This window comes from Etheostoma spectabile, chromosome 19 (assembly GCF_008692095.1).
Source record: "Etheostoma spectabile isolate EspeVRDwgs_2016 chromosome 19, UIUC_Espe_1.0, whole genome shotgun sequence".
NCBI classification, from domain to species: Eukaryota; Metazoa; Chordata; class Actinopteri; order Perciformes; family Percidae; genus Etheostoma; species Etheostoma spectabile.
Genome location: NC_045751.1, coordinates 3269169 through 3290650, shown reverse-complemented (window position 1 = coordinate 3290650; position 21482 = coordinate 3269169). Strand labels below are relative to the sequence as shown.

General features: G+C 40.3%; 2 long non-coding RNA genes across 3 annotated transcripts in view; both read right to left on the bottom strand.

Annotated features, from left to right (window-relative positions):
* LOC116707317 (uncharacterized) overlaps nt 1-21482 on the bottom strand; it is a 146849-nt gene that overhangs the window by 64691 nt on the left and 60676 nt on the right. The gene's annotated exons all lie outside the window — the stretch shown is intronic.
* On the bottom strand, nt 1749-20030 carry LOC116707315 (uncharacterized). The gene is made up of 3 exons (XR_004336460.1): nt 19888-20030; nt 13501-13509; nt 1749-1763 (listed from the first exon to the last, which is right to left on the bottom strand). It is a non-coding gene; the product is annotated as an uncharacterized LOC116707315 (long non-coding RNA).

Sequence of the window (21482 nt, the reverse complement as noted above, 5' to 3'; positions counted from 1 at the left end):
AAAAACACACTTCCCGTAGATTGCTGAACAAGGTAGTGTTAAGAAATTAGTTGTGACACTAAACCAATTCAAAAGAGGACTATAAACAGCCATCGGTCTTGATGAGCTGGAAACCTACACTAAGCAGCATTGTGATGTATCTTGCTGTACCAAAACATGGGATACAGGGAAATATAAAACAACTGTAATCTGAAATCAATAAAGCTGGAGACAGAGAAAATATTACAGGAACAGTAAAAGAACAGGGGGCACAGTTCAGCAAAAAGGCACAGGGATTTTTTAGTCTATTTCTTTCAAGCTGCACCAGGGAACATTTTCTAAGGGCAGAAATGATCCACTTATGCCCTACCAACACATTAGCCATGAGTGCTAGGTGTCAGATTAGATACGCATTCGCTTTGCTGCAGTGCATCAGAACATCTCTTTCCCCTTCCCTCTACGTCTCTCCGCTACATCTCCCCTTAGATATCTACCTCAGTGCTTTCAACATTAAGGAAATTGATATTAACAAGATTGAGTCCATTCTCTGCTGAGTTTTATAGTTTCCAATAATGGAGCTAATGCGGATCATTACCAATGGAGGCAATCAAGTTATAATCTGGCCGAGCAAACACATCTAGCTGACCCCAACAAGAATAGCAATAATTTATACATGAAGCTTGGCAGCAGTAAGATAATTTTTCAAAGGAGGATTCACTTTGCATTACTCACCGACCAATCAGGACGAAGCAAAGTCGTCTTTCCAGTGACTCTGTTGGTGATGTACTCGCCGTTTCTGGCTCCATTTGCATGTTTCTCTGGATTAATAGTCTGGATTAACGGAAGTACTTTTCCAGGATAATGCCCAACATCCGGCAGTGCGATACACTTTTTTGAGAAGGTTGTACTTTTTAGAATACATTAAGATGCTTTGGAATAATGTTTTACTGGCTGATTATATAAAAGAAGACTTAAGAATACCGACGTTTAACAAAGTAACGCTGAACTAATGAGTCAACGTTGTCTTCATATTACTTGAAATATGTGCGTGCACTAACAGTAATTTACGTTGCACATGTGTACCTTGGTTCCCAGAAGTCGCTAATGCTTTGGTACACAATATGAATTCAGTTTCACACCTTCACCTACACCTATCATTGATGCAGGGTATGTTCAGAGGTGAATAAACAATTGAATCTTTCAACCAGAGTGGCCCATGCCTGGCATTTATCGTAAAATATCACTGAATATGATTCCAAGATAATTTATGCATTGACATTAACAGGCTTTGTTGCAAGTTTAGTTGATGAAACTAATCTAATAAAAGAGTATGGAGACTAAACTAATGAAAGAGTATGGAGATAGGATTAGAAATCACCTTAGCTACCTACCTAGTGACATTCTTGAACAATGGCAATACAGAAATTGCATAAACAAGACTGACACCACTGTTGTTTCTAGAAACCGACCGTTACTGCAGCATCTGTGTTGACTGGAAATTATGTAGGCGGGACAGATACAATCACTTGCTACTGATTGGTTAGTGGAAAACAAAACAAATTTACTACCCCCTACCTCTACCCTAGAAGCTAACATGAAAACAGTTTAGTTTGACTACCAAGTAGGAGACTAGTAGTAGTAGTTAATAGGGAAACCATTTATTTTTTGTGCAACTAAAGGTACTCTCTATGACTTACAATTTTTCTTAAAACTTTTTCACTCATACTAAATGAGCCTTTTCCATTAGACATTTTTCATCTTTGATATCTATGATTTTTATACTTCTAAAGAGGGGGTGAGAACTGAAATAAGCTACATTATCACTTCTCTATACTTACCTTAATCAATATACCTTTTGAACAAATTCGACACGCCTTATCAAAAAAATACTGATAAGGGAAAGACTTAATTAAACTGTCGGCCTTGGATTGAAAGCCTTCGCTTCACCTAAGGTCCCCAATTCAAATGAAAATCAAGTTTAGGGGGACAAAAGATTTTACGCCAGCAACAATCTAAGTGGCTCACCAAGGGTCAGGCCAGATATAAGGTGACACACAAAAGATGTGTGTGTGTGTGTGTGTTTCACTTCCTGCACTATTGGCAGGTAATTATATTAAAGGTGCATTATTTCAAGGTCCCTGTCCTTTAAATGTGATAAAGTGCAATCTGCTGTCTGTGGCAACTAGCTGAGTGTCCTTTTCTGAGGTCAGCATGTTCCTCCACCTTTCTGCAGTAAGTATTTGCATCTGTCCAGAAAGCTCATAGAATCAAAATCCAAAATATGCCTGAGATACCCGAGAGATTATTATTTCCTGCACATTAAAATGCCTAATAATTGCTCCTTTAAAAGCATTGTTCCCCAAAGCATTTTGTCAACAAGTAGGTGGTCTGGAGCAGCCATTGGGAAGCGTGGGATGCAAATGCTTTATGCAATCGGCAAACAAATGTGTTATGCAAAGCTCTTTTGATGAAGTTACTGTTGGCACAAAGGCATACAGTGACTAGGACTTCGAACGAGGCGAAGAAACAGTTGAACTTCAATACCGGATGCGTAGAGCTGCACTGCATTTTCACACTGTTCCCTATTGAAAGCCACCGACATCGAGTGGCCATAAACCACTTGAAACAGTGCTTTTAATGTGTTGTCATGAATCAGTCAGAAACCCATTTCTAAAATCCCATTGACATCCTCATTATACTGGCACTTCCTTGGTCTAAAAAACAGATCGTGGCTCAGGCTGTGTCCGCACCTGACTCCCCTTCTCAGGGCTGAGTAATGCCAGGGCAGTGTTACATCACTTCCAGAGGAGGATGAAATGCCAGAGATGTTCCTGACCATGTGAACTCCATCCCAGTTCCTGTTTCCATCAGACCCTGTGTCCCCAGGCTCAAGTGCTCCTACATGGGCCGAGAGAACAGGCATTAACCTTTGAGGATGGGATTTTTTTTCTTCTATATACTATATCTGTTTTCAAGACGACGGAAAAATAGGGCATCTGCTTCTATTGATTTTTCCAATGTCTGCTCTGAGTCAGTGGCCAAGTTTTGAGAGTTTCATATATCCTGGCTCCCTCTCAAAACTGCTCCACAGATCTGTTTTTTCAATGCCGGAGGGTGTTATTAAGTGTTTTACTTGTATGAAATCCTAATATGTACTTTAGGTTTGTCTTTTGTACCAAAGGCCATTATTGCCCTCCATTTCCGACCAGATAGAACAGTAATATTTCCATTTTGTCAGTTCAGTTTAAAGTTTTTGTTTAGCATTTATAATTGCACTAAAACTCACAATACTCCTATTATACACAACATTCATTTGAGTGACACAGCAGTAATTTCCTATTTAATGATTGCATTGTTCTCTTCTCTCTTCATGGACATTAACTTTTATTGTATAATAGCTTGGCTTTGACGCTACACTACGTTTGCCTTTATTGTTGTGCATAAACACTGACCACAGTTGCACATTATGACTGACATTTTTAAAGTGTTTAGTAAAACAAAGTCCCTGAAATTATCTATGATGGTTTTTTTTGGATCCACACACATCTCCAATATGTGAAACTAAAATCCTTGGGAATGGAATGGCTGTTATTATTAAGGTCGAAGACAAAGATGCAGGAGTTTGTAACCATAGAAATGAGGTGCACAAACCTGATGTATATGCACTGAAAATTAATCCGCATATTTTAAAGTGGGAATTTTTCATGTATCTGCAAAGACAGCCAAATATCCTAAACTTGGAAATACTACAGTAGTTAGACAAAAGAATCACTATTTGACACTAAAGAGTTACAACCCCCTACATACGACAACCTCCTGTCATAACTGGCTCATGAGTTCAAATTATTGTTTCCAACCCAAAATTGGCTGAGTCGAAAAACATGATGAGAAATTAGCTTGCTAGCCATATCAATGCAGGCTAGCAAAGGACACAGCTAGCCCATCCAAAGTTCAACAATCCTCAAACATTTAAAGCTCACTAATTAGCACATTGTAAAACCTGTGTACAGATTAAATCTTAAACATGATAAAACATCATAATTCTTGAGATTAAAGGTGTTGGTAGGTGTATTTTTAAACTTTAGACTGAGCCAGGCTAGCTGTTTCCCCCTGCTTCCCGTTTTTATGCTAGGCTAATTGGATTTTGGATTTAAGGTAACTCTAGTAAAGACACACATGAGAGTAGTATTTACCCTCTCATCTTACTCTCAGCAAGACATGTAATGTATTAAAATGTCAGACTTCTATTAAGAATAAATAGTGACTGCTTTGCCGATACTACTACCATACCATGTTTATGTACTCTCCTCACTAAGCAGTAAAAAATGCACAACGCTGACAACTCTTTGCTTTTGCTCCTGAACATCGAGGCACCAAGCAAATGCAGTTCGTTATAAAATAAGCAACATAAGTCATGTCGTTAATTTAGCCTTTGTCGTCATTATTGTTCACCAAAACAATTGGCTTCAAACTATTTGTTGATGCTGCTTTGGTGGTTTCCCTGTGAAGTCTGCCACCACTCCAAAAAAAAACTGTCTACCTCCAATCTGCAATTCAAATGGAAAGAATATGCAGAATAGGCCAGATGGTGTATGCCAGCCTGCTATTCCCCAGCCCATCCGCAAGCCCTTGCTGTGACTATTCTTCTAAACCAAAAACTTGCCAAAAATTTTGAAATCTCACAATGAACCGATATGAACATTGAGGGAATTAATTCATAAATAATAGATTAAGGTAAATTCCACATTTTATCATATCACATTTCCAGTGTCTTTTTGACTCTGTTAACATGAACATGCTGCGATGCATGTTCATGTTAACAGATTGATATTTTCCAACATTTGCTTTTGATGTTGAGCCAATCAAAACAATAGGATTCCCATTTTCACCAGACCTCAGGAAATTCAAACGTGTTGACTTGGCTCTTGTTTATGTACTCTGCCAGTTCAGTCCCAAGACAACCAGTCTTAAAGCACTAAATGCTTAAGTGACTTACACCTGCCAACCTTTGGCTTTCATGGAAACAAAAAATAGGAGCAGAAAATTAACATTTGCATCTCTGCCAACCTGTCAAGTCAAACCCTTACTGACAAAATGAATGCTGTCAAGCCCTGACATGATGGGCGATTTTGCACGCACATGCCAACGTGTGACAGGAACTCATCTCCTTACCTGTCCTTCAACAACGCTACGGGGTGCCATCTTGCTTTTACTCACTCTAGTTGATGAGAGGGGGACACAGTGCCGTTCCCCTCCCATTTTCCCCAAAATAGACCCCATGTCTCATGTCCTTCTTGGCAGTAGTGATCCTTCCTTGTCATGATACATTGTCAGAAAGCAAAGCAAAGTAGCAATTTGCCCAAGTATCAGCAATCCAAATTTGAAATACAAGTGAGACATGATCCCTCTAAATTTATAGTAAATCCCATTAAGCTTGCAAACATCAGTGACACACTGTAGGAGGGTGTGGACTCTTACGGCCAATTTTTACATTAATCATGATTGCTATAAATATGCCAGTAATGTCCTTTAATGTTCATACATCGCACACTTTAGCAGCTACTGTGCATTTTCTTAGACAGTTGTCATCCATTGTGAATCGGAATTACGACCGCAGGACACATGTATTTATGCTCAATTCATGAATAGGAATATTTGCCAAAGTAAAAGTAATAGGATATCCCTTTCTTTCAAAGTTATCCTTTTGCAGTGTTTTGGTAAATGTAATGCAAGTAATGCACCCTTGGATTAGGGTGGTACCTAAATCATGGCAGCTGTTGCTATGACCCTGGTCCGCACCCTGCTACACCCTGCTATGCCCTGCTACACCCTGCTAGGCTCTACAGTGCCCTGCTACATCCTGCCATACCCTGCTACGCCCTGCTATGTCCTGCTACATCCTGCTATGTCCTGCTATGTCCAGCTACGCCCTGCTATGTCCTGCTACATCCTGCTATGTCCTGCTATGTCCAGCTACGCCCTGCTATGTCCTGCTATGCCTTGCAGGGCCCTGCTACGCCCTGAGACATCCTGCTATGCCCTGCTACACCCTGCTAGGCTCTGTTACGCCCTGCTACATCTTGCTATGCCCTGCTACACCCTGCTAGGCTCTTCAGTGCCCTGCTACATTCTGCTATGCCCTGCTACATCCTGCTATGTCCTGCTATGCCTTGCAGTGCCCTGCTATGCCCTGCTACATCCTGCTATGTCCTGCTACGTCAAGCTACGCCTCGTTATGCCCTGCTACACCCTGCAGCGCCCTGCTACGCCATGAACTACAATTTCTAGTCAACCGGCACAGTCAGACACCGCCTACCAAGAGCCTGGGTCTGACCGAGGTTTCTCCCTAAAAGGGTTACTGTCACACTAAATTATCGCTCTTGGGGGAAATACTGGAATTGTTGGGTCCATTATAGAGTGTGGTCTAGACCTGCTTGTTGTGTAAAGTGTCTTAAGCTAAATCTTGTTATGAATTGAAACTATAAATAAAATTGAATGTAATTGATATAATGTATGTATTGCTGATGGTGTTGCTTTTAGGTATAACTATATTTATTTTTTGTGGGTAATCCTACTGTACTCATTTTTGAATTAAAAGACTGCAGAGCAGACCACATCCGGCTGAAACCACGTTTATTTGACCTATAGGAAGCTTTTCACACCTGCTTTGAAATTTTCACAGTGGACCTTAACAGCTCTTGATAAAGGCTGTTACTGTCATGCCGCTGGGGCATAGTAACAAGCTGTTAAAAAGCACTAGGATCACTAATATCAGTGGCATTCTCCAGAAACGAAAATAAGCATGTCTATTACGGCTGCGGCAAAAATGTGCTTTGTATTGTCTGTAAGCTGTGATGTCCACTAACGTAAAAGCCCATAAAACAAAAGTCATAAAGCAAGCCAGCCCCAGATTCTTGATTAAAAAGAGTAGATTAACAGCCAACGTGGCTGCTCTGTAGACATAAGTCATACCGCTGTGTGTGAGCACTATAGGAAAAAAGGTCTCCCATCCCTTTTCACATATAACATGGCACTTGGGGGCCTTCCTTGTACATATCATTGCTGCCCTCTACAGTTCTACACTCATTTGCTTCTTAATGAAGATGACATAGTAAAATGAGTTGATACGGCTATAATGGGCTGCTGTAGAACAAGGTCGCATTTCTAAATTGGACAAGCTTTTACTGTTCCATGTTTTTCTTGTGGAAAGGCTAATTAGCATAATACTGTATTTTAATTTTAATTTAAAATGACAAAACAACCATTTAAATTGATATCATCTAAATTCCTCCTTCCTCCGAACTGCTACATTCCACACAAGTCTGCCAAAACAAAATCCATTGTAATAAAAAAACATCCAGAGCTTAGTTCTTAACTTTACACTGTTTCTAGGACAAGTCCACTGTCCTATTTTCTATCCACAAAAGCACAGATCCACAGTGACATAAATGTTCAATCCACACCTGTGGTGTGATGTGCCTTGTGACACACAGCTTACTTCTTCCCTTTGGGCCTGCCCGCTCACCGGCCTGCCTGCCACATAACAAGATAATGCAATTAATGACAGATGGCCAGGCGATGACCACGTCCTTGAACCGCAAGCCTTATTGGCAACTACTGCTAATTATATCACATATAACACAACTAAAAGCATAATAAATCTAGGAGGGAGTGGAAGGTTTTATGCAAGCCGTCTCCGCTTTTTCCAAGTGGTAAATTGCTCTTCTCTTGAAATATCTACAACCTTATAACACCTATACTGCATTAGCTTAATTGCCTTTTTCTCTGCCCAGGTTCCTGGGCCTTGGGAAACAGAATAAGAGAGGAAACAAAGAAGCAGTTGCATTTAAGAAATTTTAGGGATCTCTATACTGATTAACAACAATTGCAGCCGATTAGGTGTCATCGCCTGCTATGAAGTGATTCGCGGCAAGAGGGCATGGAATTATGATGTGCTGTGGCAAAATTGTCAAACACTGTTAAAGGTTTATTAATTTGCATTTTATCACTGTCGATGAGATCATCAGTAGAGTATATCACCATGAGTAGAGATAGATAGATAGATAGATAGATAGATAGATAGATAGATAGATAGATAGATAGACTATGAAAGTTAAGACTTTATGAAACTCCATTAATGAGGACACTTCATCGCCCCACCTGAGGAGTCCCAGAAAGTCTGGCGCTCACACATGTCCATGTAGACAGCTTGTGTCACTGCAGGGTTTTTCCCTCAACACCCAGTGGCACTCCCCACCCTTACCGCCCAACCTTCCCATCTCACCCTGGGCTCGTTATGGGGAGAGTGATGACGATGTCTTGGAGCAGCTGCTGCAGGGACGGCTCCGCCAACACCTCCCCTGCCAACGTGCTAAAAGAAAGCCAGACACATACGGTGCAGGTTCTCAGGTAAATGAGCTATAATATCCTGCTTCACAAATACACCATTCTCAAATCATTACTAATTGATAAAACAGAGGCTGGCATATATTATGCAACTCACTATAACCAAACCCACTTAACGTGAAGCACTTTTTTTTTCATTGCCTATCTCAAACAAAGGGTTCATGCACTCCACACATGTACAATCAATGGCTGATATTGACTCTAACCCGAACAACAGAGCCTTGGCACGTGTACGCAAACACATCCAAGTGATGGGTGGATTGATTAGTTTTCATGCAGCTTTATTCAGCACTTGTTTGGGAATTATTAGTCGCTGCTTCACGATATATGCAAGAACACACAATGAATAATGAGTATGTCCAAATGCCTCAAAGTGCAATACAAATCTGCTTTTACTTAATCTATCCCACTCACTCTATATTATCCGTATTTTCACTGTCTTATCTGCAATAGACTCGTCCCCTCTGATACATTTACCCTTAACCTGACGACCTAGCAAATTAGTCTTAGCCTTCCATCCCATTGTAGATTATGCTGAAACACGGGCCCGGTAATAAGCCGTCAGACAAAGTAAATGCCCACGATGTGATGCACAAATCTTATTTGGCTGGCGCCAAAGTCTACAAAGAAAGCTGAGTCTGCTGCTTACTCTGGTGGAAAAGGGAGATTTATTAGCATATTTCATTAAATATATTGAACAACCAGGGACCATGGGTTCAGATATTTGGATGCAGGAGCTATCTTAAGGGAATGTCAAGGGAGTGAGTCCAGATTTTTCAGAGGATGTAAGCATCATTATCCCTAAAAGGCAATAAGGGAGATTAAATAAAAGATGGGAAAGTAAAAAAAAAAAAGAAAAAAAAAAAGGAAATGCCAGAAAGTGGACGTTTAAAAGCAAATGGCACGCAGATACATATATGTACAAAGAATGAAAGAAAGAGCTCAGGAAGGGGAAAATCAAAGTGACCAATGTCTTTCTTCTCGTTGAAAAAAACCCCTCATTTGATTCAATTCTCTCACAGGTGCAATCGACTTATTTGCATTCCTATTTTCTTGTATCCAACTCCCCTCTGTCCTAAATAATGCTTTTGCTATTGTCCCAGTTTGAGACATGTTTAACTAACAAATCAGCCACAGCTGCATATTCCCCACTACTTTACTAAGTAAACAAAGCAACAACAAAAGTGTTGAATAGGAAAAGAAATGACTAAGTGGACTGTAGCAGTGGTTGCTCATCTGAGTAAGCACAGCAGGACATATTTCCCCTCACCGCAAAGGGGAAGTGAACTGGCAAAACTAACCTTTAAAACCAGCGAGGCAAAGAGAAGGGGTGGAGCAGGACCCACACCCCCGCCGTGCCTGCACTCACAAATACTATATATGTGCAGTTAAACTCACAGCTTCACATGTTCTATATAGACAAGGGGATTTCCACCGAACGACAGACTAAAAAGGAGACCATTGCGGCATGTTGTAGTTAGGAGTGAGAGGAAAAAAACAGATGGGGAAATCAATAAGGGTGTGTGAGAAATGGTCTGAAGGGCTTGCATTTCCTCACTGGTCATCAAAAGGTTATTTTATACCCAAAAGCATGTATTGATTGCACACACTCGCCACGGTCTCTCAGAGAAAGCGGAGAAACATCTGCTGGGGGAATTTACACAGTATTTATTTTTTGCATTAGGATTAGGGTGGGCGTTGGGGACGATCAATGCTTGTTTAATGTAGCGGCAGGGATCAAGACATGAATCATAGGCTCTGGGGCTATTACATTTTATTTGGCATTATCATTGGTGGGCTTAAGGGCCCAGCAATCCTTCAATTTAGTCAACATATGGAATTAACAAGTTCCATGTTAACTCTCATAATGGTGCCAAATATATCTGGCACCAATGTGGACGTCCATTACATAACTGGCTGTGCACAAATAATGTCTAAATATATGACAAACAGGCTCGAGGCACAGATATAACTGAAGAAAAATATTAGGCACCATGTTCTAATTAGGCACCCTCTATTTATTTATTATTTAACTCATTATTTTTATTATTTACTAATCTGTAATACATTATATACTTGCTTTACTTATCACTTATAAGCCATTAACCAAATTTTGAAAGAATAGGTAAGACAACTGGAAAAATGGCCATTAAAATTCCCCTAAGCTGGTGTCATCAAATCACTTGTTTTCTGTCCAAAAATCCCATTTAGAAGCTAGATATTTACTTTCCTATTATAGAATAAGAAGCAAAACAGGAAGTGCTTTACTTCCGTGTTTTAGAAGCGGGAACCTTTGTGTGAAAAATTAATGAACAAATAGGATTTTCAAAATACTCACAGAATTTTCGGAAAAATCCCTAATCAATCAATTGACTAATTTCAGCTCAAGAAAATACATCTGTTCATTAATGCATTTCTCAAAAGGACCGTTTGACCGCTTAGCTTTTAGAAATGTGCAACAGTATGGAGTATCTGGACCAAAGTCCATTTATTAACCTGATGGTTTTCATTTTTAATTACTCAAAAACATTTATAAATTTTGGGGACTTTAAAAATTAGAGATATTTTACCCTTTTTACTGTCGATAATCGCTTAAAACCCCGGACAACGAAAAATTGGGTCTTATTAATGGTCAAAATTTATTACAAAGCTTTTGGCCAATATTTTTAAAACCCATTAGAAAACCAATTATTTTAAAACCTTTGCCCCCCAAGATGTCTTATTAGAATGTGGTACAAAATACCATTTTGAGGAAAAACAAAAAAAAGGTAACTGTGAAAAACAAAGAAAATTTTTTCTTTTTAATCCTAGTTTCCTTTTTGCAAAAGGGGCGGGCCCAAAAACGTGAATGTCAGTTGAAAAAAAACCAGCCCCAAGCCCATTTTCATCCCCCCCTTTTCAGGAATTTTTCCCCTGTTAAAGAAACCTTGGATGCATGTTTTCTGTCAGGGCAGTTGAAAAAATTCCCATTTTTGGGAGATAAATTTCCCCCACCAAAAATCCCTTTAAATCCTGACATAGTACTAGGTTGCTGCGCGGTGGAGATCAATTAAATCACGCTTCGGGGAATGTTGGAAAATTTGGTTATAGGGGTGATACAAAACTAAATAAATAAAAAATAAAAAAGCAATGGGGATAAAGGGCCCGGGATCTTTTTGTGCTGATGAAAAACAGTTATAACCCTTTCTGCGATAAAAAAAAATTTTGGCAAGCGGGGAAAGGGAAATATTTTCCCTCCCCCCCCCCCCCCCCCCCAAAAATTTTAAAAACCACGAAACCCGGCCCCTCACCTCCCCCCAGCCCTTGACAGGACCACATATTTTAAGAAAACACCCGGGGTTCAAAAAAATATTAAACCCCTTAAACCCAATAACCCAAATTTTTTTCCAGGGGCTCAGCCTGTAAACCCAAAAACGTTTACCCACCCCATTTATTTTGGGTTAAAATTACAGAGATTAATAAAAGCACACAAACGGGGAAACCCTAAAAAAACAACCCGCCTTTTTTGTTTTGCATGGATTTGGGGGAGGAATTTTTCCAAAAATTTCTTTGTGTGGCTAGGGGGGCAGAGAATTTTCCCCCAAAAAGGGCCCCCCTCAAAAAAGGGGTTTGGTTGTCAATTTAAACTAATTGAGGTTCAATACATTTTCCAACGGGCCGTGAAATAAACCCTGTTGGAAAATTGAGCCAGGGGGACATGTTTGCAGAAAGAAAACCCCCCCTTTTTGGGGAAACTGCCACATTGTGTTTCCACATTAAAAAAATCCCACTGAAATTAAAAAAATTCATTTTTTTTTAATGGAAAAATTACTTACGAATAAAGTTTTTAAACCATAAATGGGAAAAAAATTTTTTAAAAAAATATTTTTTTTTGCCTTTTTCCGTGCACACAAACTTAACAACCCCAAAACAATTTTTTACTCACACATAGTTTGGGGAAAGGGATACTTTTTCCAATCATAAAGGTTTGGTTTAATTAAGCATCAGAGTCCCCCAAAGGTTTAAAAGATTTTCCCCCAAATGCCACAGCTCTGAAAGGCTGAAAATAAAAAGGGAAAATTGGGTGTTTTTAAAATTTTGTTACAAGACAATGCTTTTCACGCTAATTTTTTAGAATTAAATTAAAAATTGGAAAAAAATTAAGAAGTAGAAGAATAAAGAAGAAAAAATATTTACCTGTTACCATCTTAGTTTGTGTTAGCATGATAAAAAATGAGTCTTTAGATAAACGACTACAGCTAGGTTTGGGGTTTCCAGGTATTGGTCATGAGAAAAGTATTCGACAAACAAAACACAACCTTTTGACTTAAATGATGGTTTTACCAAATGTCATTGCATTCTATCCTATTTAGTTGGGGATTTTTCCCGGCTTTTGGGCCAAAGGTTTTGACCCCCCAGGCAACGTGCCAAACATTGCCATCTTGGAAAAAAACCAGGGTTCACTTATTTGTTTTTTTAATTTAAGTTTAATTTCCAACATCTTTGGATTTGGACTGTCGGTCTGCAAATAAGCAATGTGAAGACATCGTCTTGACCCTGAGAAAACTGTGATTTTCTGAAATTTATATATTTTTTTTAAAACCCCAACACACACAACAAAACCACACCACAACCACACAACACAACAAACCCCACACACAACACACAACACACACACACACACACACACACACACACACACACCACAGATTGTTCAGATTGTTAACTGATGACCACCATACCGGCCCACAGGATACTTTTACTACATCCTTCTTATCCTCATCATATGTGGCTTGCTGGTTTGCACTGCCACAGCAAGAAGGCCTGGCTTTTAGACCTCAAGGCCTGCTCAGGCCTTTCTGTATAGTGGTTGCATGCTCTCCACGTGTCTGTGTGGTTTTCTTTCCATCCTTAGGACGTATTTTAGGGCTTTGCTGTTGATCAATATGCTGGCCTCAGAACTGGAGTTGCTCCAACTAGCGCTGCACTGTGGCTGCACACTGCAAGACAATTTTCCCCACAGGGGCTAATAGTAGTGTCATTTAAAAACTATAACTTTACTTGAACATTAACCGACATAGAGTGCCTGCAGAGCAATGCAAAGAACAATACCAAAATAACTGCAAATCAAAAGACAGAAATAACCTGCAAAAGATGCATGCTTATGTCTTGAAGTTTTCTCAAAGGAAAGATAAAAGGGCCAAGGCTCTAAGGTCTGTGTAATTGTGTCCATCTAAGAATTCAAACACTTTAAAGTTCAGGCTAAAGAGGAATACAGGGACAAGATGGATGTCTTAACGGTAATGGTAGCTGACAGTGTGATTAGCCACTGACAGCACCATTAGCTAGAAAAGTCACCCACTTTAAGGGCCGTCCTCACTTATTTCTTTTTCTTTTTTGTGGCACATCTGAAGCTCTGCATTGCCTGAAATCATACTCTTTTTTTAAATGTATCTTTACACAAGAGTTACAGGGGAAAAAATGGTACTGGTATGGTAAAGGTAGCAACACAAAAAGGTGCTTTTGCTCCCTAAGCATGACAGTTTCTGATATTTCTGCTGTTATTGAAACAGGAAAGCCACATGCACCTCGAGTACTGTAGGCTGCGGTGCAACCGACACACTCAGAACAGCCAAACACTACAGCATGGATCAATATTGCTTTCTCTTGACAGGGAATGATTGATCACAGACCGACATGAGATTCCAAGATGAAAACAGCAGGTGTCTTCTCTGGAGGAGGATGTCGAGTAACAGAGCGGAGCACCCGCTGATGAAACCGACAGGCCGACGAAGACATAGACAAAGACCAGAGCCTTCACTCGCCCACGCACCTTACGTGCCTAGAGAGACTCAATTGAACAGGCTGAGACTGTGGATGCAGCATCTCTTGCTGCTGCTGCTGCTGCTGCCGCCTTGCAAGACTGTTACACTAATCTCCTGCTGTTTTGAAATGATTTTCAATTGAGCTTTTTTAGTTTTGTATCAGTTGCAGGGCAACATGCCACACTGACCAGTGTTTAAGAGAGCTGCTTTTCCACAAAATTTCTGTTCTGATGGTTTCAGTTGGTTGTCTCAGGATCAACTAAATGTTTGCGTGCTTTGTAAACTGGAACATGATGGACACAGTGAACAAGGACGCGTTGACATTTCTGATTAAACCAATCCTGGATTCTTTAAATACTCATTCTTTTTAATAGTAGGCAACACTTTCGCTCACACCCCTGGCTTATGGATTGCTCTCAGTCAAAATAATATACCTCCTCTGCCTCTTTAGGTCTTTCACATCATTTACAGAACAGCTCCCTAAAAAGTCCCAATAGACTGATTTATCATAGTACCATGTTATCACACCAACCACCAATGATAGGGTTTTTTTCACAGAGCAGATGTTTAAAAAGGGACAAAGCATGTCAAATTTCATATGCTGCACAGTCATCTCCCCGATTGTCCCGCTGTCTGTGTCGCACTGACCATATATCTATAAAAGATTACGATGCAAGAAGTGTTCGGAGCGTGAGGCACCCATTCGGGATTGATTTCATGGATATCACATCCCATCAAGGACATCAGTGGGGTCCTGGCAGGCTTAAGTAATTCAGCCGCATGTTCAGACATGTTTTGGCAGGCTTTTGATACTTCAAAAAGGTTGAAATGTTTGTGATAACATCTCTTGGCATCTTTTCATGTGGTGGCCTGAGCCTGGGAATGCACTGTGTTGCAGGCTTTCTAAAGGGCAGCGGTGACCATGAAGAGAGGCATGTTTGAATCATGACATTTCATTTCATTTCACAAAAGGGACAGTTTTAGTAGATGTTTGTGCTGAGAAAAGCAGCACTTCCATTGATATTCTCTGTGCATTAAAATGTTTAACTAGATCTAGAATAGTCTTTGCTAATATGGGCCATTAATGCCATAGTGAAACTTGTCGTTCCGGATAAAATCCACATGAAATTGGTCTTAATTGCATTTTGCACTCACCTTTAAATTTAATGTGCGCGATCAATGCTCCAAAGAAACACACAGGAAATTTGGGGTTGCCATCAACTTGTGCAAGATGAAGGCAACACATAAAAAGGAAGTGAATTAGAGGCTTTAAAGGCAACATCTACTTCAACCCTTGATGCCATGCATATAAATTGCATTTCTTTCTTTGACTGTTTGGTTTGCATCATTCCAAAGGCTTCGACGTCAGCAAAACATGAATCTGTTGCTTTTGCAAAGAAAAGGCTTTTTTTCTCATTCTGTTAATCATCTCATGACCTAAAATATGTCTCCAATGATCTTTTAGGTGTATTTGCTGTATAGTGCAGCATTTTCAAGCCATCTCAATTAAAAATACAACAAATGCCTCAAAGCTTTAGGACATGCAAACAAGCTTAAATCATCAATATATACAATCATTAAAGCTAAAACCAGCCTGTTACTAGTGACTATTATCAATAGCTAATCCTCTCTAACGGTTATATATGTGTGCGCTGTATTATATTTCTTCCACGTCCACTCATTTGGAGGTTTTTCTACATCCATTATCTCAACTCAGCCTGATAAGAGGTCTACATAAACAACCCCCACAGAGTCAAAAGGATCTAATACATTACTAGAGAATGCAGTCAGGTTGAAGCAGGTTAGTGGGAGATGAGTTGCTACATCGAGATGGTCTCCTCCTCCTCCTCCTCCTCCTCAGACAGAAGGGGTCAAGGCTGGGAGGTAATCCAATAAAGCTGATTCACTGCGTGCTTGCTGTAATACGGGGTCACAGTGTTCTCAGAACACTGGTAATTGTCCTTGAGAAACACCACTGGTAGAGTAATGTGCATCAAGCCAGTCAAGAGTTGCACTGACGACATTACTGCAAACCGGCAACTAAAGCTCAAAACTTTGCTGACTCTAATATTTTGGAGGCATTTAAGTCTTTGGCTTGTTGATGATGTGACTTTCCAGACAAGTAAATGGAGAACAACACTAAGATGCATGGCAGCGCCTTCCCCAGTGTTGTGGGAATGGCCTTGAGGGTGCCAATCTCTCTGTTATGGAAATTGCATTGGCTAGTTGTCAATGGTGATGTCTTGGGTGGCAGGCCCACCTAATTGGTTTAAAAAGTATTGTGCCATCGGCGGAAGCATATCGATGCCTGATATCCAGACCTAAATGGAAGATTTAAAGAGCAAGACCCCATGAGTTGACATGATGCAGGAGGAGAGCATATATAGACATGAAACCATTTCTGTGTTCATAGCTGCACATTTAACTAACCTAAATGTGAGAAAGAACCACAGCCTATCAGCCTGCAAATGTCCCTGCTCAGAGGCTCTGAACAGTTGTGTATAATGATCACTCATAAGTACAAAGTTCTTAAAAAGGATCCAATCACTTTATTTTTCCAACTAAAAAGGTCATCTCTCTCTATTTCCGTTTTGCTCATCTCCCTCCTCATTTTTGCTTTTAAGTCTTCATAATTGTTTTCTTTTCTGTCCCACTGCCTCTCCTCCCAGAAGAAACAGTAATATCTAAAGAGAAATTGATTCTACTGCCCTTTCTCCGGATAATTTACATGTTGGACTCGGCTAATCTTCGGTAAATTGTGGTCCAAACTTGTAAAGGTCACGGATCCCGGTACCTTGCTAGGAATACCAAGCGAGACATGCTGTCTGTGCTTGCTCATCAGTGCTCAGGGTGGGCACACGGGAGGTGACAGACAGCTATGGGGTTGATCAATGTGCCGACAGCTATTAGGTAAGTGGGGTTGAAAGGGCAAGTGTGCTTAAGTGAGCCGCCAGGGAAAGCATGCTTTCCATCACTAACATTGAACATCAGCATTGAGATTAGCTAGTGGTGGTGTCTTTACAGCCACAGTGCACAGGGTCAAATCAAATTTAAGACCCTTGTCAACATGACAGGATTAAAGGGGAACTATGCAGTTTTTTAAGCTTCATTTACCTTAACTGAACACTGACTGGTTATATGACTTTTTTTAGTTGAATGGTGGCTTTCTCGCTCCCCCCTAGCACCTGTGAGCGGAAAAATCACCCTTGCAACTTTGGGTCGGCGAGTTGCCGGACTCAGCGTCTGGAAGTATTGCGTGATATCAGGTCTCGCGATGTAACGAATTGCTTCACGGCACTGCACACATTTGCCCATTCAGGAACCGGCTAACAAGGTAGCGATGGAGTTCGTCAGGGCTGAGCCAGTAAAAAAGAAGCAGAACGCTAGGAAAGCGTTGTTGCAGGATCAGAGAAAGAGAAAAACAGCAGACTGACCGAGTGAGGAGTCAGACACAAGTAAACATAGGAGCTGCCAAATGTCTATTCTAAAGCTGTAGGGGGACTCTATAGAGAAACCTGTAGGGGGGAGCTCTATAGACAGACCTGTAAGCAAAAAGCAAAAAAACAGCAAAGAAATTGCCAAAACTGCATAGCGCCCCTTTAAATGGAAATTAAAAATAATTTTTGCTAAAAATTCCATATCTATGGCAATATTGTTTGTTTTGGCTTATATCATTACTCTGTTGTGTGATTCAGGTCTCGGGGCAACGCACTGAAGGCTGAGGTTACAGGACTACCTGCTGCTTTGAGTTATGACAGTCTGGTCTAACACTAGCTAGACCCCCTGCTTTCGATTATACTATACTATACTACTATGACTAACAAAACCGTGACTCTAATGGACAGGTGTAACATATATAACGTGTTTGAAGAGCAGCATCTTGTATAAATCTGTTGATGAGTTGGAGATGAGCATACTGTAGTATTTCACCGGAAATTATCTTCAATCCAGGTGCTAGTTGCATAGCGGCTGTGGCTCAGTGGTAGAGCGGTTGCCTGCCAATCAGAAGGTTGATGGTGTGAATGGTAAATGTATCCTGTAGATGTAAGAGCGCTATATAAATACAGCACATTTACATACTACTGTTTTGCACATTCTAACTAATATCACTTATTAAATAGCACGTTAGCATGGAACTTTGAACGGAACCTTTTTAATATGCCTTTCTCCAATCATTGGCGTAACACGGAAGTCATTGGCGCGTTACCTAGCAACACTGCCTCACTCCTAAATGTCAACTGCTGTCATGGGAAAACGCTCATCTAGGAGGTCTGAGGCTTAAACACAGATGACCAAAAAAACAACAACATGTGAACAATATCGGCAGTTTTATAGCAGCTTGCAGTTAATTACCTTTATAAAAAAGGGAAGAGAAGGAGAATACAAACTTTGGTTCAGTTTTAAAAGTTTTTTTTTTTTTGAAGTGGTGTGTTTTCCAAGCAGTTTCATCATTTCCTTGGCCATAAGCAGTTCCAGGGCCTTTCTTTTAAGTGCTGCATAATTTACCGAGACTAGCTCATTTCTCAGCACCACGGGCCCATATCTGGCAACTGAAAGCCTAAAGCACTATTTCCAAATTCTAAAAAGGTCACTAAGATGTAGAGTAAAGGGCAGTCGTGCCTCCCTCTCATCACCCTGTCACCGATGTCAGTCCACTATTGGAACGGTAAACGACAGGAGGGCCGATGGCAACGACCCCCATAAGGGACCCATGAGCATTAACTAATGCATTCGATGGGAAATTAATCAGCCAACTAAGGCAGTCCTTTTTTTAAACTTTTTTTTACACATTTTGAAATAGGTGGTAAACATTTGAATGACTCATGACTATTGATTCCCATTATGGACCGTGTGGCAGACCCCAAGCTAGGTCACATGGAGGTTGAAAAGGCTTATGCATAGCTAAATGAAAACAAATGAGATGCATGCAGGAATTGTAATTGGGAAGTTTGGGGGAGAACGGAAAGGACGGAAAAAGAGAATGCACACTAGATAAGCATTTTTTCTGAAGAAGAGCTTAACGCTCGCAACATCACTTGGTGGTTTTGTGGTAATTAAATCTATGTTCATGGGAGCATCAGCGTGCCTATTTATTATTCTGTCTTTCACATGTTCCTCCAGTCGTCCAGCTCCAAGCCTTTATCATCTCCAAGTGTGTGCTTTTATAAACCTTTCTTTATTTTAAAACAGACAAGAAACAGTTCAAGGGCTGACGCTTATGTAATAAACGAAAAAGATTTGTCCCAAGGTCTGTATGTTTTGAAGATGCATCTTTGCTTTTTAAAAAGCAAATCACTGAGAATAGCAAAAAGAATTGGGTACATACAGTATACACAACAAGCTTTCATTTAACAACAGCCAAAGAACAACTAGCCATCTGCTTTCTAAAAACATTCTTTTGTGAATGAAAAAATAAAGAAATAGAAATGTATGGGATGTGTATTGTTGTTTAAAATCATCAATATGCAAATGACACAAATTAGAGTCAATAGTTTTGTTCATAATCAATATATCTATAAATGTTATGTGTTTATTTTGGCTCAGAATAATCATTAACATGAATCCAACATATCAATAGGAAAGACAAACTGCCTATTTGTGAAAAAAATATTTACACATTGAAGGTATCCTCGGCGCAGCCGACGTGTTGAGTGCCAGTGTGACGTAACTGGTTATACTCCGGCGTGGTGGTTGCGACACTAGTTGCTGTGTTCTCCTGAACCGAGGTGGTGCTAATGAGAAAAGGCTACCAACTTTGCTATTTCTACGGACTAGAAGAAGAAGAAAAAGGTAAACAACGGCAGAACTGGCAGCAGCATTGCCATCAATGCGTTGATTTGATTTGATTAGGGTTAGGGTTACTACTGGGTCAAGCCTTTCATTCACCATGAAAGATCTCATCTTAACCCAGTAAGTTTACCAGAGAGACTTGCACACACCCTGAGAGTCCTGGCATCCGTTTACCTTCGAGCTCGTCTGACGCTTTGTCATGCGCCGCTGCAAAAAATGGAGTGCGCGTCTCTACTGCACTCTATTTTTTCTACTCTCAGTGAGCTAAAATGACATTTACCGGGGTTTTAGAGAGCCTATTTGCCTCTTAACAGACATACAATTAAAATTCCAACATGAACAGGGCTCGTATGTCATAACAAGATGCGTTTTCAACTCAGACATTGTTTAAATTCACCTACCCTGGTCCCTGTGTCAATCCTGCCGGTAGCTGGTAGCTTGTCGCTGCTAGCTGCTAGCTCCTAGCTGCCATCCGGTTAGTGTGTTCATCCAGGCTTCTGTGATAATCACCCCGACAACAATCCACGGAGCGGCGGTGGTGTGGCTGTGTCCTCCAGGTCATGTTTAGTTCCCCCCTAAAAAAAACGGTAGCGCGGAACAATCTGTACAATGTTTCCCTTTTCCTGCTACACCGGGACTTCAGCAAGACTACAGCTACCTTCTCTAACACTATCACTGTGCATGCAACATACATTATTTGCCCCATTTCCATGTCACAGTCACTGATATGGTCATAACCACTACAGTGCTCAATTACCTAATTTTGAGGGGAATAAACTTAAATTTATCGTCGCAAAGCCATGACCTGTCCTCTGGAGGACATAGCCACACCACTGCGGCAGCTTCGAGCTAGCAGCTAGCAGCTAGCAGCTACAAGCTACCAGCTACCTACCAGGATCGAGACAGGAACGAGGGTAGGTGAATTTAAACAATGTCTGAGTTTAAAACGCATCTTATTGTCATGTAAGGGCCCTGTTCATGACATTTTAATTTCATTTTATGTCTGTTAAGAGGCACAAAGGCACTCGCATAACACACACAATTGCATAACATTAACATAAAAAATGGCCGGAATTCTCCTTTAAGGATTCACTGAGCTTTATTAAATGTATGTTTAACGCTATAACATGATGTATAAATAATATCCATTTGTTTTGATCCATTCACCCCAGTAATATGCAACTCAATTGTATACAATGAATGCAGTAGGGGGTCCTTACTTTATCTATCTTTCAGCTAAGTGGTACCTGGCCTTAAAAACATTGAAGACCGCTGTTTTTAACTATATCTGAAACCTTCAACTTCCAGAAAGTTCCAACTTTGCACTTTTTCACATTTGTAAGAAAGATGGACGCATAATCCTTTAGGGTTGTACAATGATCATTAAAATGATTATTAAAAGAGACAAAGAGAAATAATTTATTGAAATGGTCATCACATAATGTCCTGGAATGTCCTAACATGCCATGTGTTCATTTCCAAACTTCGTACCTCGTCATGACC